This window comes from Heteronotia binoei, chromosome 3 (assembly GCF_032191835.1).
Source record: "Heteronotia binoei isolate CCM8104 ecotype False Entrance Well chromosome 3, APGP_CSIRO_Hbin_v1, whole genome shotgun sequence".
Lineage (NCBI taxonomy): Eukaryota > Metazoa > Chordata > Lepidosauria > Squamata > Gekkonidae > Heteronotia > Heteronotia binoei.
Genome location: NC_083225.1, coordinates 64167705 through 64184320, shown reverse-complemented (window position 1 = coordinate 64184320; position 16616 = coordinate 64167705). Strand labels below are relative to the sequence as shown.

General features: G+C 41.1%; 1 protein-coding gene across 2 annotated transcripts in view; it reads left to right on the top strand.

Moving 5' to 3' along the window:
- Window positions 1-16616, top strand: part of NLGN4X (neuroligin 4 X-linked) — a 293209-nt gene that overhangs the window by 22642 nt on the left and 253951 nt on the right. The window contains exon 2 of one of the 2 annotated variants that reach the window (XM_060233923.1): window positions 5021-5104. The gene's annotated coding sequence lies outside the window, so the exon portion shown is untranslated. The remainder of the gene's footprint in view (window positions 1-5020; window positions 5105-16616) is intronic. The other variant, XM_060233922.1, reaches the window with a different exon arrangement.

Sequence of the window (16616 nt, the reverse complement as noted above, 5' to 3'; positions counted from 1 at the left end):
CATCTAGAGCCTCTCCCCAAAATACCCCCCAAGTTTCAAAAAGATTGGACCAGGGGGTCCAATTCTATGAGCCCCAAAAGAAGGTGCCCCTATCTTTCATTATTTCCTATGGAAGGAAGGAATTGAAAAGGTGTGCCGTCCTTTTAAATGTGATGGCCAGAACTCCCTTTGGAGTTCAATTATGCTTGTCACAGCCTTGATCTTGGCTCCACCCCCAAAGCCTCCTGGCTCCACCCCCAAAGTCCCCAGATATTTCTTGAATCGGACTTGGCAACCCTAGTATTGGGAGCCTGGGAGGACTCATATCCACAAGCCCCACCATCTCTGCAGGGCCTCAACTCATTTCAAGGGATCCATTGACCCAGGGACAAATGTGTCAACCAGCTCTCCACACACAGGACAGGACAGAATCCAGAAGATCTCTCCCCAGATGCAGGGTGTCCAACAGCAGCCACAGCTCTGGGTGTGGCTCCAGGAAGAGGCAATGACAACTAGGCCCATCCTCAGTGAAGCCAGGGTACCAGCAGGGCAGCTAACAGCCTCATCACAGAGGCAGGAGCCAAGACATGAGACAGGGCCATATTGGGATGGGAGGTTCCCCTGCAGAGCCTGGCTCACGATAGACAGCACAGGAGCAGTGCATAATGTCCCCACCCAGGTGGAACTTGTCAGGGGAAGGAGGGGGTGGGCAAGAGGGCAGGGGCTGGAATGGAGGGAGGAATATAAGGAGGCAGGAACAGACATAGGGGGGGAGACAACTGGTGGCCCCATGTGAAAGCAGAGAGAGAAGGGTGAAAAGGGCAGAAGTGGACTATAGGAATGGTAGTGACCTCCTTCCTTACTTGTGTTTGGAACCTTCTAAGGCAGAGATCAGCCTTCTTAATACAGGGGCTGTTCAAAGGAAAAGAATGCATTGTCGAGTGTGTGTTACAGGGTAGAATCCACTGAGGGTGAAGGCAGAGTGTGACAATTACCAAGAAGAATTTGATAAAGGTTGGACAACATATCTTTCTGATGTTCAAACAGAAATATATACATTTCAATAGTTGTTCTTTATTTTCCACTACTATCATCAGTGAAAATAAAACTTTAAGAGATGGCTAGCTAACTTTTCCACTCAATCTTATTTAATCCTCCTCCTTACTGCGTATCCTGTCTAATATGAAACTCCCATGCATCCCAGCACAGCCTTTTGGTGGTCAGAGGGAATCTCCTCATTTTTTAATTAGTGGAAAGGCTGCTTGGATCCAACCCAGCAACAGTGCAATCCTGAGAATACTTTCCTAACCACCACTGAATAGACTGAGTAGCATTCTGAGTAGCATTGCTTAAGAACAGCACTGTGAGTAGTGTCAAGATTATCTTGTAGGAACAGCAAGGCTGAAGACTTAGAGGTATTTTGAAATAGTTTTGCTCTAACATTTACAAACTGTGGTCTCATTGAATCACATCCTTCAGATGTGTAGTATAATAATATGATAGAGCATTGTGGCAATTTAAGTTGGCTTTTGTGTAAGTCTTTTGAAGTATGTCAGATCTGACTCTTACAGTAATAGATGGGCTTAGACCAGAGAAACTCTGCATGAAGCTGTGCTGTTATAGTAACAAATGTATCATTGTTGTATCATGCTTAAGGGCATCAGAAAAAAATGGAAACAGTCAATTTTTGCATACCATTTATGACTCCCGAAAGGGGATTCCACATGTTAATTACTTAATATTATATTAAACCTTTTAAATAAAATGGATATTACATTAATAAATAACTAAGAATAACTAAAATAAATATTTAACATTATTTAAAATAAATATTTAACAATATTTTGCTATAGTTTCTTCCTAACATTTTTTTAAAAAGTATACAGATATGTGAAATTAAAGTAACTGAACTGAGAAGAGAAATATTTTGATTATTCTAATCTCGATCTAGGTTTTATATATTAGAATTCTGTCCTCTATAATTGTAAAAGCTTTTGATGATTAATGATTGTTTTTATACCGTTTTCCTCTTCATTTTCTATACCCTTTCGCGTATATATTAAAATAAAAAAACATTTAAAAATAATGGAATCTATTACATTATCCAGTACAAATAAGATATTTCACGGCATGTGATGGTTCTATTTTGTATTCTGCATCTGGTTCAGAAATTGTCTTTGTTGTATACATTTTGGTCTTATGTAATTTTCACCATTTTCAAAAAAGTTGATCATATTTAAGATATAGCAATAGAGATTCATGAAGGTTAAGTCTAAATAAGTAATGCAAATGGTCAGTAGAGGTCAATGTGGTTAAGTATGAACGTTCACAGGCTAAATAAAAGTCTGAGAGCTCTTAAATTTAGAAGAAAAAGGTTCAGGAGGGCTGAACAGTTAGAAAAAGAATAAGCAGCATTAATTTAACAAGAAAAATAGAACGAAACATTCCCAATAATTTATGACAAAAACAAATTTAGCATAGCTTCTCACATTGTCAGTAATGACTAGGGATCTTCAGACAAACTTTGCTTGAAAAAATGTGTAACAGTTTCCTGTAATACATTATGTATATTATTAATCCATTTTTTCTCCATTAAGGAATTCAAGATTACATATATGTGGAGAGACTAAGTAGATACATGGCAACTGGCAGGGGGAGGGGGGAGTTAGCAGCAGCAGGATGGGAGGCCTAGGCCAATGTCATAGTGCCATTGTCAGTGATTCAGTGACATTACTTCCAGAGCACACTACAAGTAATTTCATGGTGACAGTGGGGCACTCTGGTACTTTGACAAGAACTCTTTGCTAGAAGCTGTTTTTACCATAGAGTTTTTGCCCAAATAATAAACATCCCACATTGCCAGCTGCTTGATAACACCACTTCTGGTACTTGCCAAAAGTGATGTTGCTGCAACATTAGCCTAGGCGTTTCCCCACTGCTGGTAAATCCACCCACTGGCCAGGTAATGTGGCAGAGAGTTGGTTTGGGTATGAGGGATCTCCACTCCCAGAGGGGGCCTGGCAACACTAGTTTGCTTTAATAGAGTTACTTTCCAGGTATGCCCTGGAACCTGCTGCTATATGTAGGCCTCTTGGGCTAAGTCACTTGAAAATATTCAAGGACTTAGGAGGCCTTAAAACACCTAAGATAGTATAGGCAAGTGCTTTAGAATGGTCTGTTAAGGGTTAAAAATTTTAAAAGCTATGTACCACTCCACAATTGATCCAGGATTGCAGATGCAGAAATCTGTTTTTCCTTAATACACTTGCTGTATGGAGGCCAGTCCTCAGGTGGAAGGTGGGAGGTGGGAGATTCCCTGATTTCACAGGCTCCTGCTTGGAGTGCAAATGTGCATGGCCCCTGCTTCTTGTAGAAAACATTTAAAGGGAATGTTTAAATTGCAATTTTAAAATTCATTTCAAATGATAATCCAGAGCCATGGGTCAGAAATGAGCAACTAACAAAGGAAGTGGAACCCCGAGGGCTAAGATTTCAATTTTAAAATGTCTTCTAAAACAGGCACTCATGGCTGTTTGCACAGTAAAATGGGTAAAAATGTTATCATGGATGTCGTAAGATTCCATCCTTCTTGAACTACTTTTCTAAATTGTCTCCTCAGTGTTGTCCACATTATTCTAATGCCTTGGAACACATCACAGTAGGAAATTTCTTTACAGTGCTCCACCAGTGTAAACCCAAATGTAAAATCAGAAATATCAGTGTGTTATTTGCTCAAGTGTCTATGAAGATGATGCAGTCGATCCGAGAACTATCTTTGCAGCTGGTCCCTACGTTGAACAAGTTTAGAGACAGTTCTGTGGTTTTTTTTTTTTGGGGGGGGGGGGCAGCTGGCTGCAACAGCATGGAAGATGGTGGGGGGAGGAAGGAGTGATACAGACAGTCAGATCAATGGGTGGCTTTTCATCCTTGAGGTAGTTATGTTTTCAAGGCTGGCATATGGTTAAAGCATAAAGCACTAGATTTAAGGGCTGCCTTGTGAGTCTTCTGTTTCTTGAAAGACAGTAGTTGGTTTATGTTATTTTTTTTAAACAAAAAGTGCATGTGATTTTAAGTATACTTAGATTTTCATCTTTAAAATGATTGTACAGATCTCTATTCAGATATTGCATATACATCTCAACTGTAAAGTGGAAATAAAATTGGTTGAATGAGACTTGGTTCTGAAGATGGAGCTTTTTCAGATACAAATGAGCAAAATTGAAAAGTAAAAGCAATGTAATACTTTTTATTAAGACCAACCAGCATACTTCTGGTGTTCAAGAACCTAAATCTGCTGTCTTTCCTAGGTAGGGTTGCCAACCACTAGGTGGGGCCTGGAGATCTCTTGCTATTACAACTGATCCCTGGACAAATAGAGATCAGCTCCTTTGGAGAAAATGGCTACTTTTGTGGTGGACTCTATGGCATTGTACACTACTGAGATTCCTTCCTCCCCAAGCCCTGCCCTTTCCAGGTTTCATCCATCACTGAAATCTCCAGGTATTTCCCAAACCAGAGCTGGCAGCCCTACCATCCTGTTTACTCTTATTGGAAGTAAGAGTAAATTATGTATGCTAATGGCCATCACAATGTCTATAGAAAGTGATCTCTTCTCAAGCACAAGAAATTCTGATGAGTGTGAGTTGGTGGGTGGAAATCCTCTGAATGCTTCAGTTTAGCCATTTGGACCTGATGAAGGGAGCATTGACTCTTGAAAGCTTATGCATCCAATTCTTGTTGGTGTCTAGGGTACCACTGGCCTCAAATCTAGTAATTTTACCACAACTGTTGGAACCTTTTTGAGCCATTTTGGTGACCCGTGAACCAAACAGTTGTCATCCCTTAATTTTCTTTGAAGATTTAAGAATGAAAGGAAAATGAGTATACACATGATTGAGTTTCTAGAAGCTGACTTCTGAATTTGCCTGCCCTTTAGAAAAAGTAGAAAAGGGTATTTTTTTAAAAGAACACTGTGACATATTGCTTGAGATGGTGCTGTCATTTGTTTTACTGAAGGGCAATCTGTACCTCTTCCCAACAGGAGAAAAATGTGCTGCAGCTAAAATGGCATCATTCCACCTCTCACAGATAGAATTTAAAGTCTACTAAAACCACAACACTGCTGGTAAGTGCTTTTATAGTAGCCTCCCAGAAATCCAGTTAATGTTTTAACCAAATGTTTTTTTTTTTTCATTAAGATTCATCTCAGTGTTACTTTACGAATTACATTAACCCATAAAGTTACAATCATTAGGGGTAAGATCTCTATTTTCTATCTCATAGTGCAACGTTCCCCCCTCCTTTTTTTGATGGTTCAAGAAAATAGCTCTCAAATGTCCACGTGTTTGTTATTATATTTTAAAGAAGAAAAATATTTCCGTAAGAACTGCTTAGTAGTTGGAGGGTGAAATATTAATGGCCTAAAGCTCTATGGTTTATTTCATTCCCTAGCCTTATGCTTTTGGCTTCTGCTTGCACTTACAGCATTGAATTGCCAGGAAATTGCTTTTCCCTTCTTTCAGTATTGTTATGGTTCATTTTAATTGATTTAATGATAATTTTATTACTGTGTTCATGGGTTTTAACTTTCCAAAAATGAAAAATAAATAGGTTTTAATACTTCCTTCAAGTAAACAAACAAAAATCCCACAAGAATGTCAGGAGAACAATCAAAACATGTATTGTGTGCATAGGTAGGGGGAGAAATAGAACTATTTATGGGACCCGGAGATCTAGGAAACATGGCTGGATGTTACGATGAGTGGAAAAAAATAAGCTAAATTCTAGGTAATGGGTTCTGACTATGTAGATAAACATACTTCCCTGTATCTATGGAAAACTACTGCAAGCATCAGTAGTTTCCGACTCTGGAGTGATGCTGCTTTCCACAATGTTTTCATAGCAGACCTTTTTACGGGGTGGTTTGCCATTGCCTTCTATGACATGTACCCTTATGGGTGTTTGGATCTTATGAGATGTGCAAGCAAAATTTTGAAAAGCGAATACCAAACCAAATATGATTATGGGTACTGAGTATAGCTTTCAGGGTTGTTGTTTCTTTTCTTTTTTTAAAAAATAATTCTTAATGAGACTGCAGAACAAGGTTCAGAGGTTTTTTAATTTTTTTTAAAGTTATGTGAAATGAAACTTGAAATGATCAGGAAGAGCCACTTATTGTTTATTAAAAAAATGTATGGGTGTGCACCCAGGGCTTTTTTTCTGGAAAAAGAGGTGCTGGAACTCTCAAGAGGAGAAGGAGCATGTTCATGGGTTTTAATGAAGGAGAAACATGTGGGTGCCCCCTCATGAATTTTGTTTCCACAAAGAGATTCCTGAACTCCATTCCACCATGTTCCCCCAGGGGGAAAAAGCCCTGTATCTGACAACTGTTTGTTTGTTTTTTAATGTGAGAGCTCAATCCTACAGATTTGTTTCACATTGTCAGTGACAGTGGCAGAAGCTGAAAGAAGTTTCAGCAAGCTAATACTCTTCAAAAATGGTGTATGTTCTAATGCAGGGGTGGGGAACCTCTGTCCCAAGGGCCTTATATGGCCCTCGAGGTCACTTGGTGTGGCCCTTGGGGATTGTTGGGCTGAACTGAGCCATGTGGCAGCCTCCTTGGGGCCTGGCTGGCCAGTGAGGATTGTGGGGCCCAGCTGCACTGTGCAGAAGCCTCCCAGGGCCAGGCAGGGATCACATGGCCCAGATGTACTGTGTGGCCGTCTCCCTGGGGCCTGGCTGGCCAGCCAGAATTGCTGCAGGGCCTGGAAAAATTACTGTCACAGTTCATTTTGCACTTGATTATCCAGATGGTGTAGCCTAATATGCTAATAGGTGTGTGACCTAATATGCTAATATTAGGGATGTGGTCTAATATGCTACTGAGTTCCTGCTGGTCTTTTTCTACAAAAAAGCCCTGGACCGATGCATTTGCCTAGGGCGGCGGACCAGGTGTGTGTGTGTGTGTGTGCCAGATTAGGCTCTCCCCACGACTTCAAATGGAAAAACAATTATTTGCATTAATCTTGCTGGCCTGAATCATTCTCCCTCGGCAGAGCACTGTTTTTTAAGTTGATAATTTTTTATGGCCTGCAAATGATATTATAAATATCCATATGGCCCTTGGCAGAAAAAAGGTTCCCCATCCCTGTCCTAATGTGAGACAAGAATTAAGACAATTAATGTGAGACAATTAAGCCAACTATCTATTTTGTGTGAATTTGTAAGACCCATTTAACTCACCAGAGAAATAAAGTTTTAAACTAAATTAGCCTATTTTTAAAATATTTGTGGTCACATTGCTTAGGGTTGCCAAAAGCCCACTATGGGTGGGACATTCCCTGACCCCAGTGACTGCCAATAGAAAAAAAAAATAGCCATTGGTACCTAAATATTGCCACTTTGAGGAAAAACCTGGCAGTGACACCATTCTTCTCCAGGAATCACTGGAAACTCCATGGTTTTACCATAGAATTTCTGACTGTTCCTAGAGAGACATGATGTCACATTATTACCAATGCTTGCTCCCTGCCCTGTGTACTCATGACCCTTGGTGACTGCTAAAAATAGGATGATACTTTGGGACCAAGATAAATTTTACAAAATAGTGTACAAACTTTGTAGGACTCTTCCTCAAGCTGAATGGTATGCTAAAAACAACAAGAAAATGTGTGAGTGCATGGACTAATGTATTATTTCACAAACTCTGAAGACATAATTTCTCTCATGACTTATGATATTGTAGGTATGTATTGGATGGGATAATGGTTTGTGTCGTCTATATTACCAGTTTGTACTGGATTCAAAAGATAATGCTTTGGACCTGTTTAGGAATTATCTTTTTGTCCTCTAGTGGTGAATATAGATTTGATGTTTATATATCTCTGCATTGGCGACACAGATGGAAGTGATCTCTTTGAGATCTAACTGTTGTTATTGCTTGTGACAGGGTTTCCATTAATAGATGTGGTGGCTCAGAGGCTGTGAGCATGAAATTAACTGAAGGGGAAAAAGCATGATACAAGCTCCATTTTGTGCTTAAAATTTATAGTGGGTCAGTGGAACCAGGATTTAATTTTAAACATCAAAAGAGTATTTTCCTCAAGGCAAATTACAATTGAGTGTTCTTGCTTAGATTATACTTGGTCATAAGTAAAAAATAATGGCTATCAAATATACACCACCATCAGAATGATTTAATCTTCCCACATTAAAATGTATAGGATAACAACATGAGGTTATTCTTTTATTATAAGGATTAGACTATTAGCATAGTGCAGTGACTAATGTTGCATCCAAACACCATGACTGTTGCTGTGGTCAACAAGTTCTGGTTATTCTACCAGACATTAAAAAATAAATAAACCTTGGTTTATGTGTAAACCATCCAGTTTATTTTCTTCTTCTCTGCTTTTCAGCTAAAATACCTCATTTGAAATCCAAATTACATGCTAACCAGCAGACCTTGGTTAATTGAGCTACCTTTATTTATATGTTATAATTAATTAGGGTTTTCCAAACCACATTTATCAAGATTCATGAATGCAGCTTATGAGTATGTGTTGTAAGGTGAGAGATTCCTGGTTTACATCTTTTCTTGGCCACAAACTCACTAGATAGGCAGCTGTGGCCTGGCAATTAGGGATGTGCAAAAAAAAAAAAAAAAATCAGTAGTGCACGGATTCGGAAATATATGGTGGAAAAAATACAGACTCTCATATATTTCTGAATTCCGTAGTTGGAATAGCCGCATATATGGTAGATGCGCAGCTATTTCCGAATATATGGCCCCATTATACACTATGGGCCATTGAAATTAATGGCAAATAGAGTATATTTGAAGCCACCTGGAGGGGAGGGGGTTTGAGGCAGAGCCCCCAAATTTGCAGGGGACCTGCAGGGGACTCTCCCCTACAAACCCCCCAAGTCCCAAAAAGATTGGGCCAGGGGGTCCAATTCCTGGGGCACCCAAAGCCAAACCTAACTTCACACCAGAGAATCTCTATAGGACCCAAATACACTATATACATCTATCTACTCTATGAACCCTGCCACACAAAAAACAATCTGCTCAAGGTCTGCTTTGCAGACCCGGCTGCAGCAAACCCAGATGCCAGCTCTCCAGCCCTGCCCCAAAGAATGCGGGGAGAACTGGCCAAGCACAACAAGCATGCTGGCTCTGGGTCTGTCACCCAGTTGCCGGCTTCCCTGCCACAGAACACACAATCTACAGATGCCAGCTCTCCAGCCCTTCCCCAAAGAATGCGGGGAGAGCTGTACAAGCACAACAAGCCTGCTGATTCTGGGTCTCTCACCCAGGTGTCAGCTTCCCCCCCCCCAAAAAAAAAAAAACAGAACCAGGAAAAGGGACAAGAGGAGGAGGCCAAGAAACTCAACTGTTATAAAAGTGGCCTTTTAAACAATGAAAATTAGGCCAAACAGCCCCCCCCCCAAGAACCAGAACCAGAAGAGAAAAGGAACAACAGCAGCACAATACAGCAGCAACAAATCAAACACAGAATCCTTTTAAAACAATACAAAACTTAACTTTTAACAATACAGAAACTTTACAAACCCCTCCCCCACAAATAAACCTTCACCCTAACCCCAAGAAATCCAAGCCACCCAAATCAGGAAAACTAAAAGGACACTGCACTTTTAAAAGTCCTCTCACTAAAGTAAGATATGGGCAAATTGGCAACCCTCCCCCAACCCAGGCCCCCTCCCCCAGCAGAACCCCCTAACCCTAACCCCAAATAAGCTAACCACCACAAATCTGGATAAGTAAAGGGACTCTGAGTCTTAAAAAGTCCTTTTACCAACTAAAATAAAAACAAGAACCCCAAGACTGTCTTACCTTAGACGTCTTCTCTACTCCAGGCAAGTCTGGTAAGGCTGAGAGAGAGCAGCAGCAGCTGAGGCCAAGGGCCAGCACAGCACAATCTCTCTCTCACACCAACACACACCAACACAGCAGCAATGGAGGAGTCCAGCCAGGCAGACTCCTTAAAAAGGTTATCTGGCCCTACAGAGAGCAGTTTCAAAAAATAGCACTGCTCTGTGATTGGCCAGACAACAGTGTTTACTTGGATACCCAAGTAGGCAAAAGATCAAAAGAACAACAATGTTGCTGATGGCTGGGGGATCAGCTGCACAACAGCCCTGCAAAGCATGCATTTGCAATGCATTTTGCAAATGCAGGCTTTGGATTGGCTGCTGGGGCTCCTCTTCCCCCTCCCTGATCCCAGGGAGGCTATGGGAGAGGTAGGAAAATGCTACCAAAGGTGGAAAAGGAGGCAAGCAGCTCCCCTGAGGCTGCAGAAGCCCCTTTCCAGCCTTTTCAATAGATTTCCGTATACTTCTGAATATCTATACAGAAGTATATGGGGAGCCATACTCGGCTTCCGCATAATGGGCCCCAATTGGATTCGGCTGTATGTGATTCCGTATACAGCCGAATCAGGGGTGATTCGGCGGTTTATTCGGTTTGGCCGAAGCGAATGCACACCCCTACTGGCAATTCTAGACATCCCATTACAGCCAGTTTATGGTTGCACACAATACCTTTTCTCAGAATTCCACAAAGGTAACTGGCTGAACTAGGCAGGAGATCTCCATTTTGAACAGACTGGATCCTCAGCCCCCATTGTGGCAAATGTGGATAATTATGGTGGTGGTGGAAAGTGCTGTCAAGGCACAACTGATTCATGGCAACTTCATAGGGTTTTCAAGGCAAGAGACATACAGAGGGGGGTTACCATTGCCTGCTTCCATGTTCCCACTTTGTACTTCCTTGGAGGTCTCACATACAAGTGTTAATCAGGGCTGACTCTCCTTAGCTTCAGTGATCTAATATGACTGGGCTAGTCTTGGCTATCCAGGTCAGGGTCAATTAATAATACTGACTTATTTTATACAATGTTTGTAAGAACAAACATGATACTATTTGTTGAGAACTTTGAAAATATGGAATATAGCATGTATTTCTAATAGTGATGGCTGTTAAGTGATTTGATCCACTTTCAGTACAGATCATCGATCAAAATAATGCTGTGTCAGCTAATTCCAAACATGGTTGAAGGTGGCTAAGACCATAGACTAGAGCCATGTACAAAAAAAAGGAGATCTTTCTACAAACTTGGGGGAAACCTAGATTTGCAGAAGAGTCTTAAACTTTAAAACAATGTGGGATGAATAAAAAAAGAATTTTTAAATGCAGAGGATTGCCTCACAAGATCTCAGCAGCATTCTAGATTGCCTAAGCAATTTTGGTAATCCCAAATGGTCAATGTTGCTCCATTTCTAAACTGGAAGAGAATTATTGGGGCGGGGGGAGGAGGCCACAAGACAACACAGGGAAAGAGAAGTAGGAAGTCAAGTTGGTAGGAGGAAGGAAATAAAAATGAAGCAAAAGAGGGGACATAAGGACTGGAGGGAGTCAAGAAAACAGGAGAGAAAGAGAAGCTGCACATGGATTGAAAGGAAAGATGGGAGGTGGGGATGCCAATCCCCAGGTGAGGGCAGGCCTTCCCCCCACTTCAGGGTGATCAGAAAGCAGGGGGAAGGGAGGAGGAAAATGTCTTCTGGGCACTCCATTTTTCCCTATGGAGACTGATTCCCATAGTGTATAATGAAGAATTGGTCTGTGAGTATCGTGGGCTCTGGGAGGACTGTTTTTATAGATAGAGGCACCAAATATGCAGCATAGCATCTGATTACTCTCCTCAAACTACCTGCCAGATTTAACAAAGATTGGACCTGGGGGTCCAATTCTATGAGCCCCCCAAAAAGGTGCCCCTATTCATTATTTCCAATGGAGGGAAGGCATTTAAAAGGTGTGAGGTCCCTTTAAATGTGATGGCCAGAGCTCCCTTTGGAGTTCAGCCATGCTTGTCATAATCTTGCTCCTGGCTCCACCCCCAAAGTTTCCTGGCTCCACCCCCAATGTTTCCTGGCTCCACTCCGAAGTCCCCAGATATTTTCTTGAATTGGACTTGGCAAATCTAATGGGAGGGGAAGTGGCAGAAGGAATGAGAGAGAAGAGAGGGAGAGAAAGAACCAGGAAAAGGAGTGAAACTATCACATTCTCAGGGTGCAGGCAGGCAGGAGTCCAAAGCCAGTCCAAGGTCAAAGTCCAGGAAGTCAAGCAGGAGTCAAGTCACCAATGCAGAATCACAAACCGGAATCAGAAGTCAATGTCCAAAAGCCAAAATGTCAGGGTGCCAAGGAAATCTAGCATGTCAGGATCAGGAATCAGGAAGGAGCATGGATGCAAGCCAGAGAATAGACTTGTTGCTTCCACAAGGTTACCAAATCCTGGGTGGGAGCAAGGGGAGAAGTCTCAGCCAATAGAAAGAAGAGAAGTTTAGCTCAGTAGCTCTGCTGCACAATTGAGAGGGAGTCTCATTCAACCTGCTCCCTGGGTGGCAGTGACTCTGCTATAACTCAGGGCTGAGAGATCTGAAGCATCGGTGTACCTCATGTCTTTGCTCTGAAAGTTCTTTCTGGAGCCTGCTTCGAACCCTTGAGATGGGAGGAGGAGAGCTTGGAGGAGATTGATTGTCAACAGCTGACACTGGTACCTGGAGAGTGATTGATGGGCCAGCTGCTGTTTGTTCAGCTGAGGAACTGGCTGGCAACTCTTCCGGATCTGTTAACCCTTCCAGTTCCTCCTCGTCAGGGCTCATGACAGAAACTGTGAGGTGGGAAGGAGAGAAAATTGATATAGCATGGGGAGAATGATCAGCTTTGGGAGGGTGTAAGATACTTTTTCTGAGTCGTCGTGAGTCCCCCACTTGTACACCAGATTTTTTTAGTGTTCTTTGCTATAGTATTTTATAGTATTTCAATTCCAGAGCAAGCTTCCCTCTAAACTGAGTTAGTGTGAGCTAGCTCACAATTTTTTAGCTTCCAGCTCACACATTTTTGTCTCAGCTCAGGAAAAATGGCCCTAGAGCAAACTAATTTATGCAATAGCTCACAACTTTAATGCTAGTAGCTCACAAAGTAGAATTTTTGCTCACAAGACTCCACAGCTTAGAGGGAACATTGTTCCAGAGGTGAGCAATTATGCCTTGGCAGCAGCAACTGAACCAATCTGTTGGACATTATGATTAATGTGGCAAAGGTAATTTGAAGTGATATTAAGTATGGGAATATGCAACATACCCACATTTTTGAAGAGCAAAAGACTTGATCCAACAATACTTTCTATAAAGCACTGCATTAGAGTAGATGTGTTCTGTGCATTTACTTTTTTACTGGCTGATCACAGAGAACTGGGTAACATTGCCAACATCCAGGCAGCGGCCAGAGATTTTCTAGAATTACATTTGTCCTCCAGGCTACAGAGATCAGTTCCCCAGGAGAAAATGGCAGCTGTGGAAGATGGACTTTACAGCATTATAATATATACTGCTTAAGTCTCTCCCCTCCTCAAACTTGCACTCCCTAGGCTCCACCCCCCAAATAGCCTGGTATTTACCCACTCAGAGCTGGAAACACTAGTGGGGGGGGGAGAGAATAGAACTTAAATTTTGTTGTTCATCCTTTAGTATGCCTTCAAATAGATAGTTCATATGATCAAAAGCTGATAATAAACATCTGTTGAAAGCCTATATAAAGGGAAATGGTTGATTGATGCTTTTATACTAATAACCCAGTAGTTCCAAATAATTAAAAATTAAAGACTTCCCATTGTGGTAATGATTGGAGAGTAAAGATTAGAAATTTTGAAATTGTTTTGTTTACTAGAAAGTTCATAAACATTGATTTGTTACATCATATTTAACAAATTGTTGTTTGATCGTCTCACTTTGAGTGCTGCTAGAAGAATGCAGCACAAAAGGATTTTAACGGATGAGACATAACTTCATCAGTCTAATTCCATGCCAAATGTAAGCAATCCACCTCAATTATGCTAATTGGTGCCCTAAAAGAAAGTGATACAGCTGTTTAGTCAATCAGAAAAATAGAGATACTTTCCTTTTTCAGTAGAAAACATTCCACAATGTTGTTGCCAGCAGGCACACTTCTTACATATGTTTAAAAATGTAATATAATTTGGCATTTATATATCAAAGTTCCCCATGGAATTGACATATTTTAAGGGTTGGGTTTTTTCCCATTCTGAAGATTTGTACTTAAATAGATTGTAAAATTTTGGTTCATCTGTTTCTTCTACTAACTCAGGCATCCATGCTTTATGACTCAGCATCTCATTATCTTACTTACTAAATGAATCTTCCAGTTTGGATATTTTATAAGCTACAATGGCACAGGAGCTGTTATTGTTGCTTTTTAAATCCTCCCTCAAAGCCATTTTTGGAAGAGTGCATTATTCTTCTATTTTATTTTCACATCAGTGCCATGAAGTTAGCCATGGAACTCAGTAGGTGCATGTGGGGCCCTTTCTTTCTTGGGCTAAGCAGAAATTTGAACCTGAATCTAGAGATGTACATTTTGGTAAAAGCAAGCTGAAAACATACCTGAAAAATACCATATTTTTATATATATTTGGCATCCTTTATATATGAAGAAATTTTCCAGGATACAAAAAAATAACACCCTGGTCCCCAGACCCCCTAGAAATATTGGGGACTATCCAGAAATATCAGAAGTCAGCATTTGCAGCCTCTTAGGACTGTCCCCACCCCATTTTTTCCCTTGTTTCTTCTGTTATCCTGGGGGGTTTCTATCAGCTTTTCTGGCTGCTTCTTTCACATTCACGTCAATTTGACATTTCAAGACATTTTTCCCCCCGACCCTTTCCAGATTTATTTTATGTCAGGTTCAGTTTCTTTTTTTAGAGTTGCACATTCAAAATCAGTCTTCCCCACCCTCCCCGGCCCAGATTTGTTATGCTGTGATTTTCAGGTTTGACATTAGTCCTGTTAACATTGCCCTGCAACAGTTTCACTGGATTGTGCTGGATATTTGTACATTGCCACTGGTTCTGCTGGTCTTGCAAAAGCTCCCCCCCCCTTCAGTTTTCACTGCAGAGATTCTCTGGTCTGACTTACATTCTGTTGGACTTGCACTGTCACTGTGGCCATGGATCCTGCTGCATTTCTGCACATGGCAATTGGTTATCTGGAGCTTGCAAAAGTGTTCCCACTTTGAGTTTCCAATTCCAGTAACCTTTAATGGCATAATAACTGATTTTCTGATTTGTTTTTTGTTCTGTTTGGCTTGCACATTGGATTGTGGTTCTTCTGAGATTATTGTGTTTTGAAAAGGTTGTATTGGGCTTCTTGTTAGTTCTTCCATGGGAGGCCATTTGACCAGTGTTTCTGCTTGCAAGGATGACTTTTGGAGTTCCCTCCCCCACAGGAAATGGAAGATGGGAGGGCACCCTGTTCAGGGGCTGACAGAACTAGATCCCTTGGTCCAGTCTACTTGAAATGTGGGAACTATTTAAAGCAGCAGTCCCCAACCTTTTTGGCACCAAGAACTGGTTTTCCATGGACTGGGGTGTGTGTGTGCAATGGTTTGGGGATGACATAATTGTGTGTTTTATTTCTATTAGTTTGGTGTAGTGATTAAGTGCGTGGACTCTTATCTGGGAGAACCAGGTTTGATTCCCCACTCCTCCACTTGCAGCTGCTGGAATGGCTGTGGGTCAGCCATAGCTCTCACAGAGATGTCCTTGAAAGGGCAGCTTCTGTGAGAGCTCTCTCAGCCCCACCTACCTCATAGGGTGTCTGTTGTGGGGGAGGAAAATAAAGGAGATTGTAAACCACTCTGAGACTCTGATTCAGAGTGGAGAGTGGGATATAAATCCAATGTTGTCATCTTTTCCTCCTTCTTACATTGTAACATATAATGAAATAATTATACAACTCACGGTCCAGTTGCTAACAGGCCACAGACTGGTACCAGGTCATGGACCGGGGGGGGGGGGGGTTGGGGACCTCTGATTTAAAGGACAGGAACTAGCAGCTGCAATGCAATATTGGTGCCTGCCACCCACAATCTTCCCCCATAAGGAATAATGAACTCAGAAAATTTGGACCTCCCTCAGACAAATCTGAATACCATATTGGTATTTGGGAATATTCAAAATTCTGATATTTCTATGATTGGAGTAAATTTATAGTAGTCTGTGCAGTTTTAATGACCAAAATACTTGTGGATACTCTATAATGGATAAGGAGGAGATTGTACTGCAAATCAATAGTATTTTAAAGACCTGTTCTTTTTAACCACTAAAATCCTTAATAACCTGTCTTGAAGGTACCCATGCATCGATTTCATTCAACTTTCTCCATTGAGCATCAAGCTTATGTTAATGTTGCTTCACCTTCCATTTCGTAATACTAGCCATCATCTGAATTAATCCCCCCTCCATTTTGAGTGGGTGTGTACATATCTAGATACAACTGAGAAGCTGAAAAGTTTTTGCCATTTAGTGATGATGGAAAAGCCAGATACATTCATGCAAGGAAAGAGAATAAGACTGAGTCCAAGGCCTTAAACATATTATTTGCCAAATATACCTTTACTGGCTGATTAATATACTGTGAATGTCTGCTTATAGTTACTTTCTCTGTCTCCAATTTGTTTTGATTGTGTAATAAAAAAGCAATCTTTAGGTGTTTATAGGATGATAATTCAAGGAAAACCAATCAGAACAAACA